General features: G+C 35.2%; 1 protein-coding gene across 11 annotated transcripts in view; it reads left to right on the top strand.

Annotated features, from left to right (window-relative positions):
- Positions 1-13493, top strand: part of GLCE (glucuronic acid epimerase) — a 113983-nt gene that overhangs the window by 65284 nt on the left and 35206 nt on the right. For 6 of the 11 annotated variants that reach the window (XM_077123940.1, XM_077123937.1, XM_077123939.1 and 3 more), the window contains one exon: positions 7507-7581. The exons of the other annotated variants lie outside the window; for them this stretch is intronic. The gene's annotated coding sequence lies outside the window, so the exon portion shown is untranslated. The remainder of the gene's footprint in view (positions 1-7506; positions 7582-13493) is intronic. 11 annotated transcript variants of the gene reach the window in all.

Genomic DNA, 13493 nt, shown 5'->3' with positions numbered 1-13493 from the left:
ATTTTCGTATCAGCTCTCTTAGAATTTCTTATCCTCAAGGTCAGGACCAATATTCTCTACCACAAAGTTCAGCATTTAATTATACTTGTTTTTACATCATATTATAATTTGTTAGTAATGATGATAAGATTTGGAGGGGTAGTTGTTTTGGCTCTTGTTAGTACCCAGTGTTTAGTAGGCATTTGATAAATACTTTATTGATTGGGTCATCATGTATAGAGAATAGTAATGTTTTGTGGAGTAATGAAGGTTTTAAAACTTGAGTAGACATTAAGTTTCAAGTGTGCATAACTTTCTTTGAAGTGTGTCTAAAATTTTAGCTTGGACTTCAACTTACATTTAAATTATTAGTTTCTTTCTCAACTTACATTAGTTTCTTTCTCACTTTTTTTTTTTTCAACATGCTAATGGTGGTGGTGGTAGTGGCGGTGGTATTTTCATCTACCTGGCACTGAATTAAACGCGTTATATGCATTAACTTATTTAATCCTACTGTATGAAGTAGCTATTCCTAAGACCCATACACAAGAAAACTAAGGTATAAACTAATTAAATAACCTTGAAGACATAGAGTTAATAAGTGATAGAGCCAGTATTCAAACCAGGTAAGAGCAGTTCAAAGCCTGTATCCTGAAAAACTTGGTGTGAAAAAATTTGTACCAAGAAACTGCTAAAGGAATTTAATTTTAAGTCAAGAAATAGATATTAATAATGTATTTGAACACCCTCCCTCTACCCACCCTGATTTCAATAATTGAAAATATGTATACTACCTAACATTTGATAAAAATGCTTATTAAATATTTCCTATCTTTGTATTCCTCCTCTTCCCAAAAAGAACAGCCCCCTTTTTTTATTCACATGAGTTTGCTTGTTTTGTTGTTGTTGTTGTTTTTAAAACCTAAATATGTCTCATAAAGGTTTAAGGATAGATTAGAGTAGCAGAGTTGACCCACCTATGGAATGCTGCTACAGATTTCCATACCATTTCTGGATTATGGGAGGACTAGGTTGTCATACAGCTAACACAAACCGATAGATTAGTTTGAAGATAAGCTACAGTAAACACTGTGACTAAGTATCTATCTTCAGGGTGACTGAATAAGACTCATTTCAATTTAATTTATGCCTACTACAATGGATAAAATATTGGCAATGGATAAGACATTGGGATAGGCATCATTGGGAAAAATATATAAATAAAATATGCCTGGGTATATAGCTAATTATAAACCAGACATCAGGAATTTCTGTAACTGAGATTTTAGTAAAGGACTAAGTAGGAAGAGACTTCCTAATGAGATGGTATGACAGAGACTGCTAGTTTCCTCTCGGTATCTTTTCCCGCCTTATTTCATAATAGAATCCTGATTTTCACTTGGCATGTTGCTACCTGGAATATAAAAGGTGTTTCCCAGCCTCCTTTGCAGATAGGGTTGGCCATGTAATGAAGATTTGGTTAATGAAATGTCAGTAGACGTGTTGTGAAACTTCAGGAATGTCTTTAAAGGAAATTGTTTTTACTGAGAGAGATGCTTATTTGCCCTTTTGTCTTTCTACTTCTTTCCACGCAGACCTGATAGCTGAAGCTTAAGTAGCTTTTTTGGACAATGGGATGATGTAGAAACATAGACGTTCCTTTGTCCTCGATGAGTGTGTAGCTGCATATTTGCTCCAGACTGCCTACTTCTGAATTTCTTTTACAGGAGTGAAAAATAACTGTAAAAGAGTTTATTTCTGGTGTCTGTTACTAGCAGCAGAACTTAATCCTAACACATATATAGGTAGCAGTGTGGATACATACATCTGACCCCACCTCCAGTTGTCATTGAAATGACCCATAGACTATAAATGTTTCTGAAAATAGTACACTACCATTGGAAGCATGGAAAAGGGGGTGTTCATATATCAGAAATGTCAAGGCATTTCTATTAGAAATACTCTAGATATTCCCAATGAAAAGAATTAGAAGTCTTAGAAGAAAAAACTGTTTCATGTCTTTGATATGAAATATACCTGGTGAACCTGGGATGTCTTCTCATATAGGAAATCAAGGAAGCTATCAAATACTGCTTGAGTTGTATCAAAAGGAACCAACTTGAAGAAATTTTCACAGGCTAAAGATGGGAGTAATTTTGGCATGAAAAAGTAATAACTACAGTTGATTGAAACAAATTTTAAAAAGGTCCCTGGGATCATAATGTTACAAAAAAAATAATAAAAACAAGCTCATTTTGGAGGTTATTAGAGAACTGTGCTGTTTTGAAGCTGTTATTTACCCTAGAAAAAGCCGTGTTCTTTTAATCCATTCTTGTGGGGCAGGACCTTTGATTAGGGGTTTCAATTGAGATGTGACCCATCCAATTCAAGGTACATCTTAATCCTTTATGAGAATAAAAGACACACAGAGAGAAACACCCAGAGAGCTTAGAGAGAAAGCCTTTGACTTAAATAACAATATTTTTTTGATTCATGGTATACAAGGTATTCTAGTTTGCCAGCTGCCAGAATGAATATACCAGAAACGGAATGGCTTTTGAAAAGGGGAATTGAATAAGTTGCTAGTTTACAGTTCTAAGGCCTAGAAAATGTCCCAATTAAAACAAGTCTATAGAAATGTCCAATCAAAGGCTTCCATCCAGGGAAAGATACCTTGGTTCAAGAAGGCCAATGAAATTCAGTTTCTCTCTCAAATGAGAAGGTACATGGTGAGCACAGTCACAGTTTCTCTCTCAGCTGGAAGGGCACATGGTGAGCAAGGCATCATCTGGTAGCTTTCTCTCCTGGCTTCCTGTTTCATGAAGCTCCCCGGGAGGCATTTTTCTTCTTCGTCTCTAAAAGTCAGTGGCTTGTGGACTCTGCTTCTGGTGGCTATGTCATTCTGCTCTGCTCTTTCTGAATCTCCAGTCTCCAAAATGTTTCCTCTTTTATAGTACTTCAGAAACTAATCAAGACCCACCCGAATGGGTGGAGACATGTTGTCACCTAATCCAGCTTAACAACCACTCTCGATTACATCATATCTCCAGGGAGATGATTTAACTGCAGTTTCAAACATACAATACTGAATAGGGATTAGAAGAAATGGCTGCCTTTACAAAATGGGATTAGGGTTAAAACATGGCTTTTCTAGGGTTCACACATCCTTTCAAACCTGCACACAAGGCTAGAAGACTAAGGTTGTCTCCTGAGGTTAGCAGCATTTATGGCTGGCCAACAATATTTGAGTTCCTTGGTTTTCTCATAATATGACAGCGTCCTCTCCTCCTTCTTCTGGTTCCTGCTGACTCCTCATTTCCAGCTCCTCCTGTGGCATTTTGTCTGTCTGTCTCTCTGTATACTCACACTAATTACTGACTGCTTCCAAGTGTTTGTTGCCTCTGTCTTTTTCTGTACCCTGGCAGTCTGCTGAAATGTTCCCATCTATTGAGTCTCCTTGGATTATTTCCTGATACTTGATCCACACAAAGCTGTAGACTGGCTGTTTTCAGTTTGCTAAGGCTGCTAGAATGCAATACACCAGAAATGAATTGACTTTTATAAAAGGGGAGTTATTTAGTTACAAATTTATAGTGCTTCAGAGAAGAGAGAGCTAACTTTCTTTGAGGTTTATCTGTCAAATGGGAAGGCAGACAGTGACATCTACTGGCCTTCACTCCCGGCTTCTGGGTTCAAATGGCTTTCCCCAGGATGTATCTTTTCTGCATCTCCAAACCTCTGGGTCTGAGCTGCACTAAACTGTACCGAGTTGAGGTTTGCTGGGCTGCTGAGCTCTGCTCTGACCTCTCCTTTTAAGGCTCCAGCTTATTAAATTTAATGTCACTCATTGTGGAAGGCACTCCTCTTAGCTGACTGCAGATGCAATCAGCCATAGATGAATTTCACGTGCTGATGATTTAAGCCCACAGCAGCAGAACGGGACACTATCACCTGGCCAAGTTAACACCTGAACGTAACTACTACACTGCCTTAGAAGGCTTCAGATAATCCGGACCAAGGCCCACCCTGCTTCCGTGGCTACACCCCAACCGAAAATAACATCTTTAAGTGGTCCTACCTACATTGGATTCACACACAGAGGCATGCACACCGAGATTGAAAACATATCCATTTTGGAGTACATAATTCAATTTACCACACTCTTCCTCATTTTTGAAAGGCTGTTTGGCCAGGCATAAATTCTTGACTGGCTTTATTTTCTTTTAGCACTTTAAATATTTCATCCCACTGTCTTTTTGCCTCCATGGTTTCTGATGGAAATTGGCACAATCTATTTGAGATTCCCTTGTATTTGACAAATTGCTTCTCTCTTGCAGCTTCCAAGACTCTTTGTCTTTGGCATGCAAAAATTTGACTGTAATGTGTTTAGGTGTGGGTCTCTTTGAGTTTATTTTGTTTGAGGTTTGTTGGGACTCTTAAATGTTTATATTCAAATTTTTTGTTAAATTTGGTATGTTTTATTTATTTGAATATTTATTCTACCCCTTTTCCTCCTTTCCTTCTGGAACTCCCACAATGAGTATATTGGTATGACTGATGGTGTCTCATGGTCTCTTAAGTTATCTTCACTTTTCTTCATTCCTTTTTTCTTTCTGCTCCTCAGTGTGGTTAATTTAAATTGTTTCATCTTTGAGTTCACAGTCTTTTTTCTGTCAGCTCCAGTGTGTGAAATTCAATGCCAGTATTTTTTTTAGTAATGTTTCTCTTTATTGAAATTTTCATTTTGTTCACATAAATCATTGTCCTGGCAACACTGTGCTTTCTTATAACTCTTTGAGCATAGTTAACACCATTTTTTTAAAAATCCATTCTGGTCTTCTTTATTAATGGTTTCTGTTTATTTTGTTCCTTTGGATGGACAATCATTTCTTGTTTATTTGTTTGCCTTGTCATCTTTTATTACACACTGTACCTCTTAATATTTTAATGTATTACCTTTAGTCCCTGAACTGTCTGTTAAGTTTATGTCCACTTAGTGATATGACACAGAATTTCTTGAATGCCAGGAGCTAACAAAAACAACAAAGCAATGCAAAAAACCTCCTTTCAGAGTCTTTGCAAATTGCCCCTGTGTTGGCAGGTGCTCTTTTTCATAGTTTAGCCCTCTTATCAGTAACCTGAATATCAGTCTGAGGCAAAAAAGCATAGGGTCTTCTCCTGTCTTTTTTGAGCATGTGTCTTATCTTGTGTTTGTGGAATTCAGATATCCCCCTCTTCTCCCTATAAAATAGTCTTTCCATTCTAGGTTGCTCAATTGTGCGTCTTAAAACCAAATGATCCCTTGCCCTAGGCCACTGTGGTTTGATTGTTTCTTACATTGATTTAGCTGTCCACGAGCTGCTTCTCTCTGGAGGCCAAGTTCTGGGGCAGTGAGCCAAAGATGAGTGAATATCCTGGTTCAGTCTTTCAGGCTGCCATGAGCTAGACTGGCTCGGATATACATGCCCCACAGTAGATACATAGAGGCTACTCTGCACCCTCGGTACAGGACCAGGGACCGATACTGAAAAGCACAGGCTGGCTCCACACTCAGTAGGGGAGGAGGCTGGGGAGGGACTGGCACTGTTTTTAAATTGCTTTTTTCTTGATTCAGTGCTTGCCAAGTTATTGTAATCCTTTAGGTGTTTTCTGAAGTTCTGAGGAAGATGGTTCTGCCAGTTTTTATTAGTTATTCATAGATTCTGTAGAGGAATAGAATCTAGGAGTGCCTCACACCAGCATATTGGTTGACTGGCTCAATTAATGTTCTTGCTTTCTATAATTAACAAAATAGGGATTCAAGAAGTAGCTAAACTCTAAGACAAAGTCATACCTGAAAGAAAATTGCTGGCTCTCTTTTGTCTGTATGCTGAAGAATCTCTCAGGTGGAATACATTTTTCAATAATTCATTCAGAAGGGTAGGTGAGTGGTATATACCTTTAACTCTTGCAGAATTAAAAATGTGGGTTGCTTCTTAATCAAACACTTTGGCTGGATAAAGACAGTTCTACATTAATAGTTGCAGACTTCAATACTCCTTTCAATAGTGGAAAGAGCATCTATAAAGAAGATCAATAAGAAATAGAAGACTTGAAACATACAAAATACCAACTATATATAATGGACATACACAAAATACTTTACCCAACAACAAAAGAAAACACCTTCATTGGTACACATGAATCATTTCTAGGACAGACCATATGTTAGGTTGCGAAACAAATCGCCATGAATTTTAAAAGAATGAAATCATACCATATATATCTTCTCCAACCACAATATAATGAAGCTAGAAATCAATAACAAGGAGAATTTGAAAAGTCATAAATATGTAGATAGTGAACAATACATTCCTAAACAACCAACAAGTCAAAGAAGAAGTAAAAGGAATTTAGGAAATAGTTTCTTCCTTTTTTTTTTTTTTTCACATGGGCAGACACCGGAAATTGAACCTGGGTCTCCAGCATAACAGGCGAGAACTCTGAGCCATCATTGCCTGCCCTAATTTAGGAAAAAATCTTGAGGCAAATGCAAAAACATAACACACCAAAATTTTTGTGATAAAGGCATTGCTCAGAGGACAATTTTTAGCTATGAATGCCTATACTAAAAAAGAAGAAAGATCTCAAATCTGTAACAATTTCACATCTAGAAGAACTAGGAAAAGAAGAGCAAACCCAACCTAAAGGTACAGTGATTAAAGCAAAGATAAATAAAATAGACAATAGAAAAATAATTGAGAGAATCAGTGAGACCAAAAGCTGATTCCTTAGAAAGAACTTGAACTGTACAACACAAAAAGTATACCCAATTGTAAACTATGGATTATAATTAGTAATATAGTTATAAAAAATATTGGCTCATAAATTGTAACAAAGGTGCCACATTAATGAAAAAGTTAACAGGGAAAAACTATGTCTGGCAGGTGTCTGTATGGGAAGTTGGTATTTTCTGCATAATTTTTCTTTAAACTTAATTGTTCTAATAAAAAAAGTTAAAAATTTGAAGTAATTCTTAGTGAAATATGGATTAAATATTCTGCAAAAATCAATGACTTTAATCTTCATAATTGCCTAAAATTGTTCTATGTATGGCCAACACACATTTCCCTTTTCTAATATTACCTACTAGTTAAATATACTTAATGCATATGGTGTATTAGAGTAGTTCTAAAGTGTGATCACCTGACTGGCATCATAGGTTTCATCTGGAACTTGTGGAAAGGCAAATTGTTAGTCCCCATCCAAGATTTATTGAATCAGAAGCCCTCAGGATGGGACACAGGAATCTGTATTGAACAAGCCTTCCAGGTAATTCTGATGCCCAATAGAATTTAAGTACCATTAGTATAGTCTATTGGCTCCAAAACCTAACGGATCCACAGAATCACCTATGAAGATTTTGAAACATATTTCCATTTGGATAATACTTGATTTTCTGGGTTTGAGGATCACTGTTGGTCAATATCACTACTTCACTGCTTAAAGTAAATAACCAGTGCTCATTGTATTATTCTTTCTGCCTAGTTTATGGTTGCTGCATTTCAGAAAACCAGAATTGCTTTGATGTCCTTTTGGCAACGCTAAGATTTCCCTGCAAAAGTAAGTGTGTCATGTCATCCATTGGACAATGCACATTGATTTCTAATAGCAGCATTGAGTAACTGGTCATGTGATGGTACCCACTCCTTCCCCCCGTACCATGCTAGATCTTGGATTGAGGAATGGGATGAGTAACCTTCAGTTTACTGGAGATGTATTCAGAAATACTGCTGAAAACAGCTTAAAAAGGAGCAGATGTCTTTGGGTTCACATGCAGTGCTGCTGCCCAGTGTGCAACTCACCCTATCCAGGGTTAGCCACTAGCATCAGAGTTCTGCTGGGCCTAGCTACTAAGTCCTGTTTTTGATCCTCAGAACAGATGGTCATCCGTAAGGCTTGGGTGGGCTCAAGTAGACACCTTGTATTTAATAAAATGGATGTTTACTTAAAGAACAGTTATGTTATAGCAGCTAGGATTGTTTTCCTTTACATTTTGCATTTTAAAACCTTTTATAGGAATGCAGTGCTACTTAGAGAAATACAAAGGGAAGAAGAGCCATCAGTTCAGGCTCATCAGTTATAGTGCTGAGATAATAAATGGTGGCAGGTCAACCGTGAAAAAAGATCAAGTGTGTCAGATGGATGGCCCAGAAGGTCTAGAATGTAGTTGCTGCACTCTGGGCTAATAGAAGCTACTGAGTCATCATACAGGTCTCCTTACACGTAGAGCACAGTACCATAAATGAGCCTTTTCCCCTCGCCTCTTGAGTTTTTATATATATAATTCATATATTCTTTATTAAAAAGTTCTTGTTACTTCGGGTAGTTGTATGATACCTGAGACTCAGAGTTAGAGCTCTGAAGCTATGGAAGTCAGCATTACCCCATACAGCAACTATTTAAAAAGCTGAAAAAAGTGATCAGACTTCAACTAGAGCTATGAATGAAGCTGATCTGGATAGGACTAAGGTGAATCAGACTACTGGGTAAAGGATGATATGGTCCATATTTTAATACTTCAAATTTTGTGTGAGACCAGAAGGATAGATATTTATATGATACAAAATTTTTATTTTGCATAGCACATTATCTCATTTAACTTGTATGGTCGGTTTAGTTGAACACTGTTAATTAAGTACATGGAATCTTGAATAGAGTGTGAGAACTTGTTGGTTTGTACAGATTAGTGTGGTGCCCTGATAGATCCCAGAACAATCTGGGCAGAGAATAAAAAAGTATTTGCAAAGTCTGCTTCAGGAACTGGAGAGAAAGGAGGAAATATTCAGCTTCCCCATCTCAGGAATCCTGATATTATCGCAAGCAGTGGGAACAACCAATTCAGTAGACTCAGCTCTCAGTCTTGGGGTTCGCCCTATGAAACATATTCATGCAAAGGAGAAGCTAAGCCTACTTAAAATTATACCAGAGAATCACCCCCAGAGAACCTGTTTTGTGGTTCAGATGTGGTGCTTCTCTCTAAGCCAATTCGGCAGGTGAACTCATTTTCCTCTCCACTATGTGGAGCATTACTCCCAGGGGTGTAAATCTCCCTGTCAACATGGGACAGAACTCCCAGGGGTGAGCCAGGACCTGGCATCATGGGATTGAGAAAGGCTTCTTGACCAAAAAGGGGAAGAGAGAAATGAGACAAAATAAAATCTCAGTGATGGAGAGATTTCAGAGCTGAGAAGTTATCCTGAAGGTTATTCTTATGCATTATATAGCTATCCCTTTTTAGTTTATGGTGTATTGAAGTGGCTGGAGGAAAATACCTGAAACTGTTGAACTGTGTTTCAGTGGACTTGATTCTTGAAGATGATGATATAACGATATAGCTTTTACAACATGACTGTGATACTTAAAACCTTGGGTCTGATGCTTCTTTTATCCAGGACAGATGAATATAAAAGAAGGATAAAAAATAAATAAATAATAGGGGGTAATAAAGGGTAAAAAAATTGAGTAGATTGAAATTTTAGTGGTCAGTGAGAGGGAGGGGTAACGGATATGGGATGTATGTTTTCTCTTTTTTTCTTTTTCTGAAATAATACAAAGTTCTAAAAATTATCATGGTGATGAGTACACAGCTATGTGATGATATTGTGAGCCATTGATTGTACACAATAAAAGTATTATTTTAAGAATGGTTCTTCTTTTATAGTTTTTTGTTTGTTTGTTTGTGTTTTTTGTTTTTTTCTTTTTCCTTTTTTCTTTTTTATATATTTTTTCTATTTTTTATTTTTATTATTATTTTTATTTTTTTCTCTATATTATCATTCTATATCTTTTTCTGTTGTTTTGCTAGTTCTTTTCCTAAATTGATGCAAATGTACTAAGAAATAATGATCGTACATCTATATGATGATATTAAGAATTACTGATTGCATATGTAGAATGGAATGATTTCTAAATGTTGTGTTAGTTAATGTTTTTTTTAATTAATAAAAAAAAAAACAGAAAAAAAATGGTTCTTCTTTATACCTATAGTGTTGAAGATTTTTTGTTGTTGTTGTTGTTTTTCTTTAATGGTCATGGATACATTTATAGGAAAACAGAGAAAGCAGAAGTATTGATTATAACCAAGAATATTAATTTGAGCTTTGATGTTACCGGCAATTTTCATTCTGAGGTTAATTACAGACAATCTGTAGCCAGGAATATATATTCTTGCCAGAAATTAAACTAAGTAGTGCTAACCACTTATATTCCCTTCTTTGACATGGCTAATAAAAAGATAATCATGATAAGAAAATGTTTTTATCTTAAGATTTCTTCTTTTTTTACACCTTATTTCTAGTACATTAGTTATTTCTCCTTATATATTTCTTGCCACCTTGGGGTTTTTATGGCATCAGTTCCTTATTTTCAAAGCCTGAGATTAACATGGACTGATAGAACTGTTAAGCTTCCATTTATATCTCTTAAGAAAAGTTTTATTTCAACAAGCTATACAAGAATATCATAAAAATTATTAGCATAAATGAATGTAATGCATTTGTAAAATCTTGCTGGATTTGTAGGGGGTGGGAATAGTATCCTATTTTCAATAACTTAATTAGCCTAATCCACCTGAAGACCAGGTAGATTTATTGTACTCTATGTATACAGACAGATTTCATAATTATGATTCTTCTATTCATTTTAGTATTAATATGGTATGTGATTATGGTGTTATTTGAAGAAAATTCAGAAGTTCCAATAGCTTCATTCAGAAATGTAAATAAATTTTTAGAGCAACTAGATAACTTTTCCTAAAACTGTGTATTTACCTGTTTGAACTGTTGATTCAAGGTCAGAATTCAACTTTGTCTAAAACAAAATCTGTTAATGTCTGAAGTTCAGCTAACAATATGGTGACCTGTTAAAATATTTTCTGGAGAAGGGTCTTATTCAGCTTTATAAATATATAATTTATGTACCTAATTAAAGATACCCTCTGACCCTTCAGTCAGAGCACAAACTTTGGAATCAGCCTAACGAGGTTGAGTTCAGATCCCTTTCTTAATAGTAGTTATGTGAATCATCAAATAATAATGTTCTTTAGGTAAATTATTTAATATCACTAAGCCTCATCTTCATCATCTGTAAAAATAAGGAAAAATACAAAATTTTTTATCATGTTTAGGTTTTCATCTTGGCATTGACCCTGTCTTCTCTTTAGTGAATTTTCTTATGGGCTCTTAGTCTCTTCATCTGTAAAATATGAATAATGTAATGTATTGTGTATCCACGTCTTAGTTCTATGGGATGTTTACCTAAAATGTAATCTCATTCGAAGCATTTTGAACCACTTGTATAAAAGATGATTTTATCTATGTTCTTAAAAAATAAAACGGACCAGCAAATTACCCTCCCACTTTGTCTGTTATTGTGGGTAGCTGCCAGAGAAGTCTACTTGTTTGTTACTAGAAAGATGCTGACCACCAAAAATATTAAGTTCCCCTTTGATTTAGATCAGTCACTGAATACTTAACCATTTGACTGTATAATTTAAATCTTGGTCTGTCAAACAGTAAACAGATGGAATATTGCTAACAGCAGTAATTAAATTGTGAATCTGTTTTAAAGAGTTGGCCAGCATTACAGCATCACAATCCATATTCTGTTGTGCTCATTTTATTTGGATTACAATTTCAGAATACTCAAATATGAGAAAGAAAACAAAATTGTATAATTCAAATGGCTTATTATTTTTTAATTGCATATATAATACCATTCATTCATTCAACAAATCTTTATTGAATGCTGACTGTAAGCAAGGCTTTTTTGTAGGCACTGGGGATCCAGCAGTAACCAACCAGGAGAAACAAAATTCCAGCCCTCATTGAATTCTACTGAATAGAGATGGATAATAATTTAAGAATGTAATGTATCAAATGGTAATAAATAATGGAAAGAAATAATAGAGTAAGGATCTAGAGAATGGCAGAGTGAGTTTGCTGTTTAGATAAGGTAGTCAAGAAAATCCTCTCTGCAAAACTGACGTTTAAGCAGTAACCTGAATGGAGTAAAGGAGCAAGCCAGTGGGTATCTGGGACAGTAGAATTCCAGGCAGAGGGAACAATAGGTGCATATATCCTGATGTGGGCGTGTGCTTGGCTGTCAGTCTTCTATTAATGCCGATCTGAAGCTTTCCTTAAAATTTCCTTCCTACACATTGGGAAGTTAAGGGCTTCCCTCTCTGTGTTCCTTAGCATTTTCCACATACCATTATTAAAGTTCTTCTCATAGTGTTATTTTTTATAACTGTGTCCCACTAAACTCTCCTTTAGGGGTAGGGATAATAATGCCTTACCTGCCACATAGAAGCTGCTGAAAAAGTGCTCATTTAATTAATCAGTTTGATGGTTTACTGAGAACTACTGTTCCTTCTATTTTCAGTAACAAGGAATTATAAAAAATATAATATTGTGAGACATTGATGATACTTCGGATAGTTTTGTATGGTGTGTGAATATATCTCAATAACATTGCATCAAAGAAAATTATATTACGTATTAGATAAATAAAAGAAGATAATGATCAAGCAAGCCTTAGTCTATGCTATTTAGAGAAAAGAAAAAATTAGCAACAATTTCCTTAAATGAAATATTTTAAAAATTTACCAAAAGATTGGTTCTTTACTGACTGATAACATCACATTTTTTTTTAACTTGTGATGTCCACAGTTCTTGATGATTACTGAATTACTGTAATGGTTACTTGAAATATTCATTTAGGAAAATGAAACAAAAAAATATAGTACCACAGAAGTGTTCTTTCAATTGTAAATGGTTTTAGAAGAGAACAATTTATTCTCCCAAATGAAAATTGTTATATTTGCTTCCCTCATTTGTAACCATTTATATAAAGAAGTGATTCCGGTTTATTTATGATGTTTACTGAAAGTTATTTTCTGTTTTAGACCTCCAAAGTTACTAAAACCAATTTTTATTGGATTATGTTGCTGATGAAATAAATCTTTAGTGTCAGCAATAGGAGGGTTTCAGGAGTTTTGATTTTATGAGGTTTTTTAAGCTTTTTTTCAACTAAAAGGTTAATGTAATTTATGGATATGGCAAATGCTTTAAAGTAAGTAGGAAGCTTATCACCTCTCAGCAGAAAGCTCTGGTTTTAACACTAAAAGTTACTGTCATTTATACTTTGCAGAATGTCAATACATTCTACTGTTTGAAATTTTAAAATTTCTGTGGTCAATTTTCTGTAATTTTAAGTAACATCATGATAAAAAAAATTATTTTATTTACCTTTAGATAAGCCTGTTTAGTAGTTAATTCTGAATGTCAGCAGACATTCTTTCTTTCTCTCCATCATTCTGCAATCTTCCCCTGTATTTCCTTCACCCCACCTGTCAAAAAAAATGTCAGTGCCTATTTTGAACCCTAAATGTTAATGAACATTTTTAATGTAAAATTTGTATTTTTGTTTCAATGTTTTAACAAAATTGACTTTGCCCTTAATTTTCCATTTTT

Source organism: Tamandua tetradactyla, chromosome 12, assembly GCF_023851605.1.
Source record: "Tamandua tetradactyla isolate mTamTet1 chromosome 12, mTamTet1.pri, whole genome shotgun sequence".
Lineage (NCBI taxonomy): Eukaryota > Metazoa > Chordata > Mammalia > Pilosa > Myrmecophagidae > Tamandua > Tamandua tetradactyla.
This window is presented reverse-complemented; position numbering and strand designations above follow the sequence as displayed.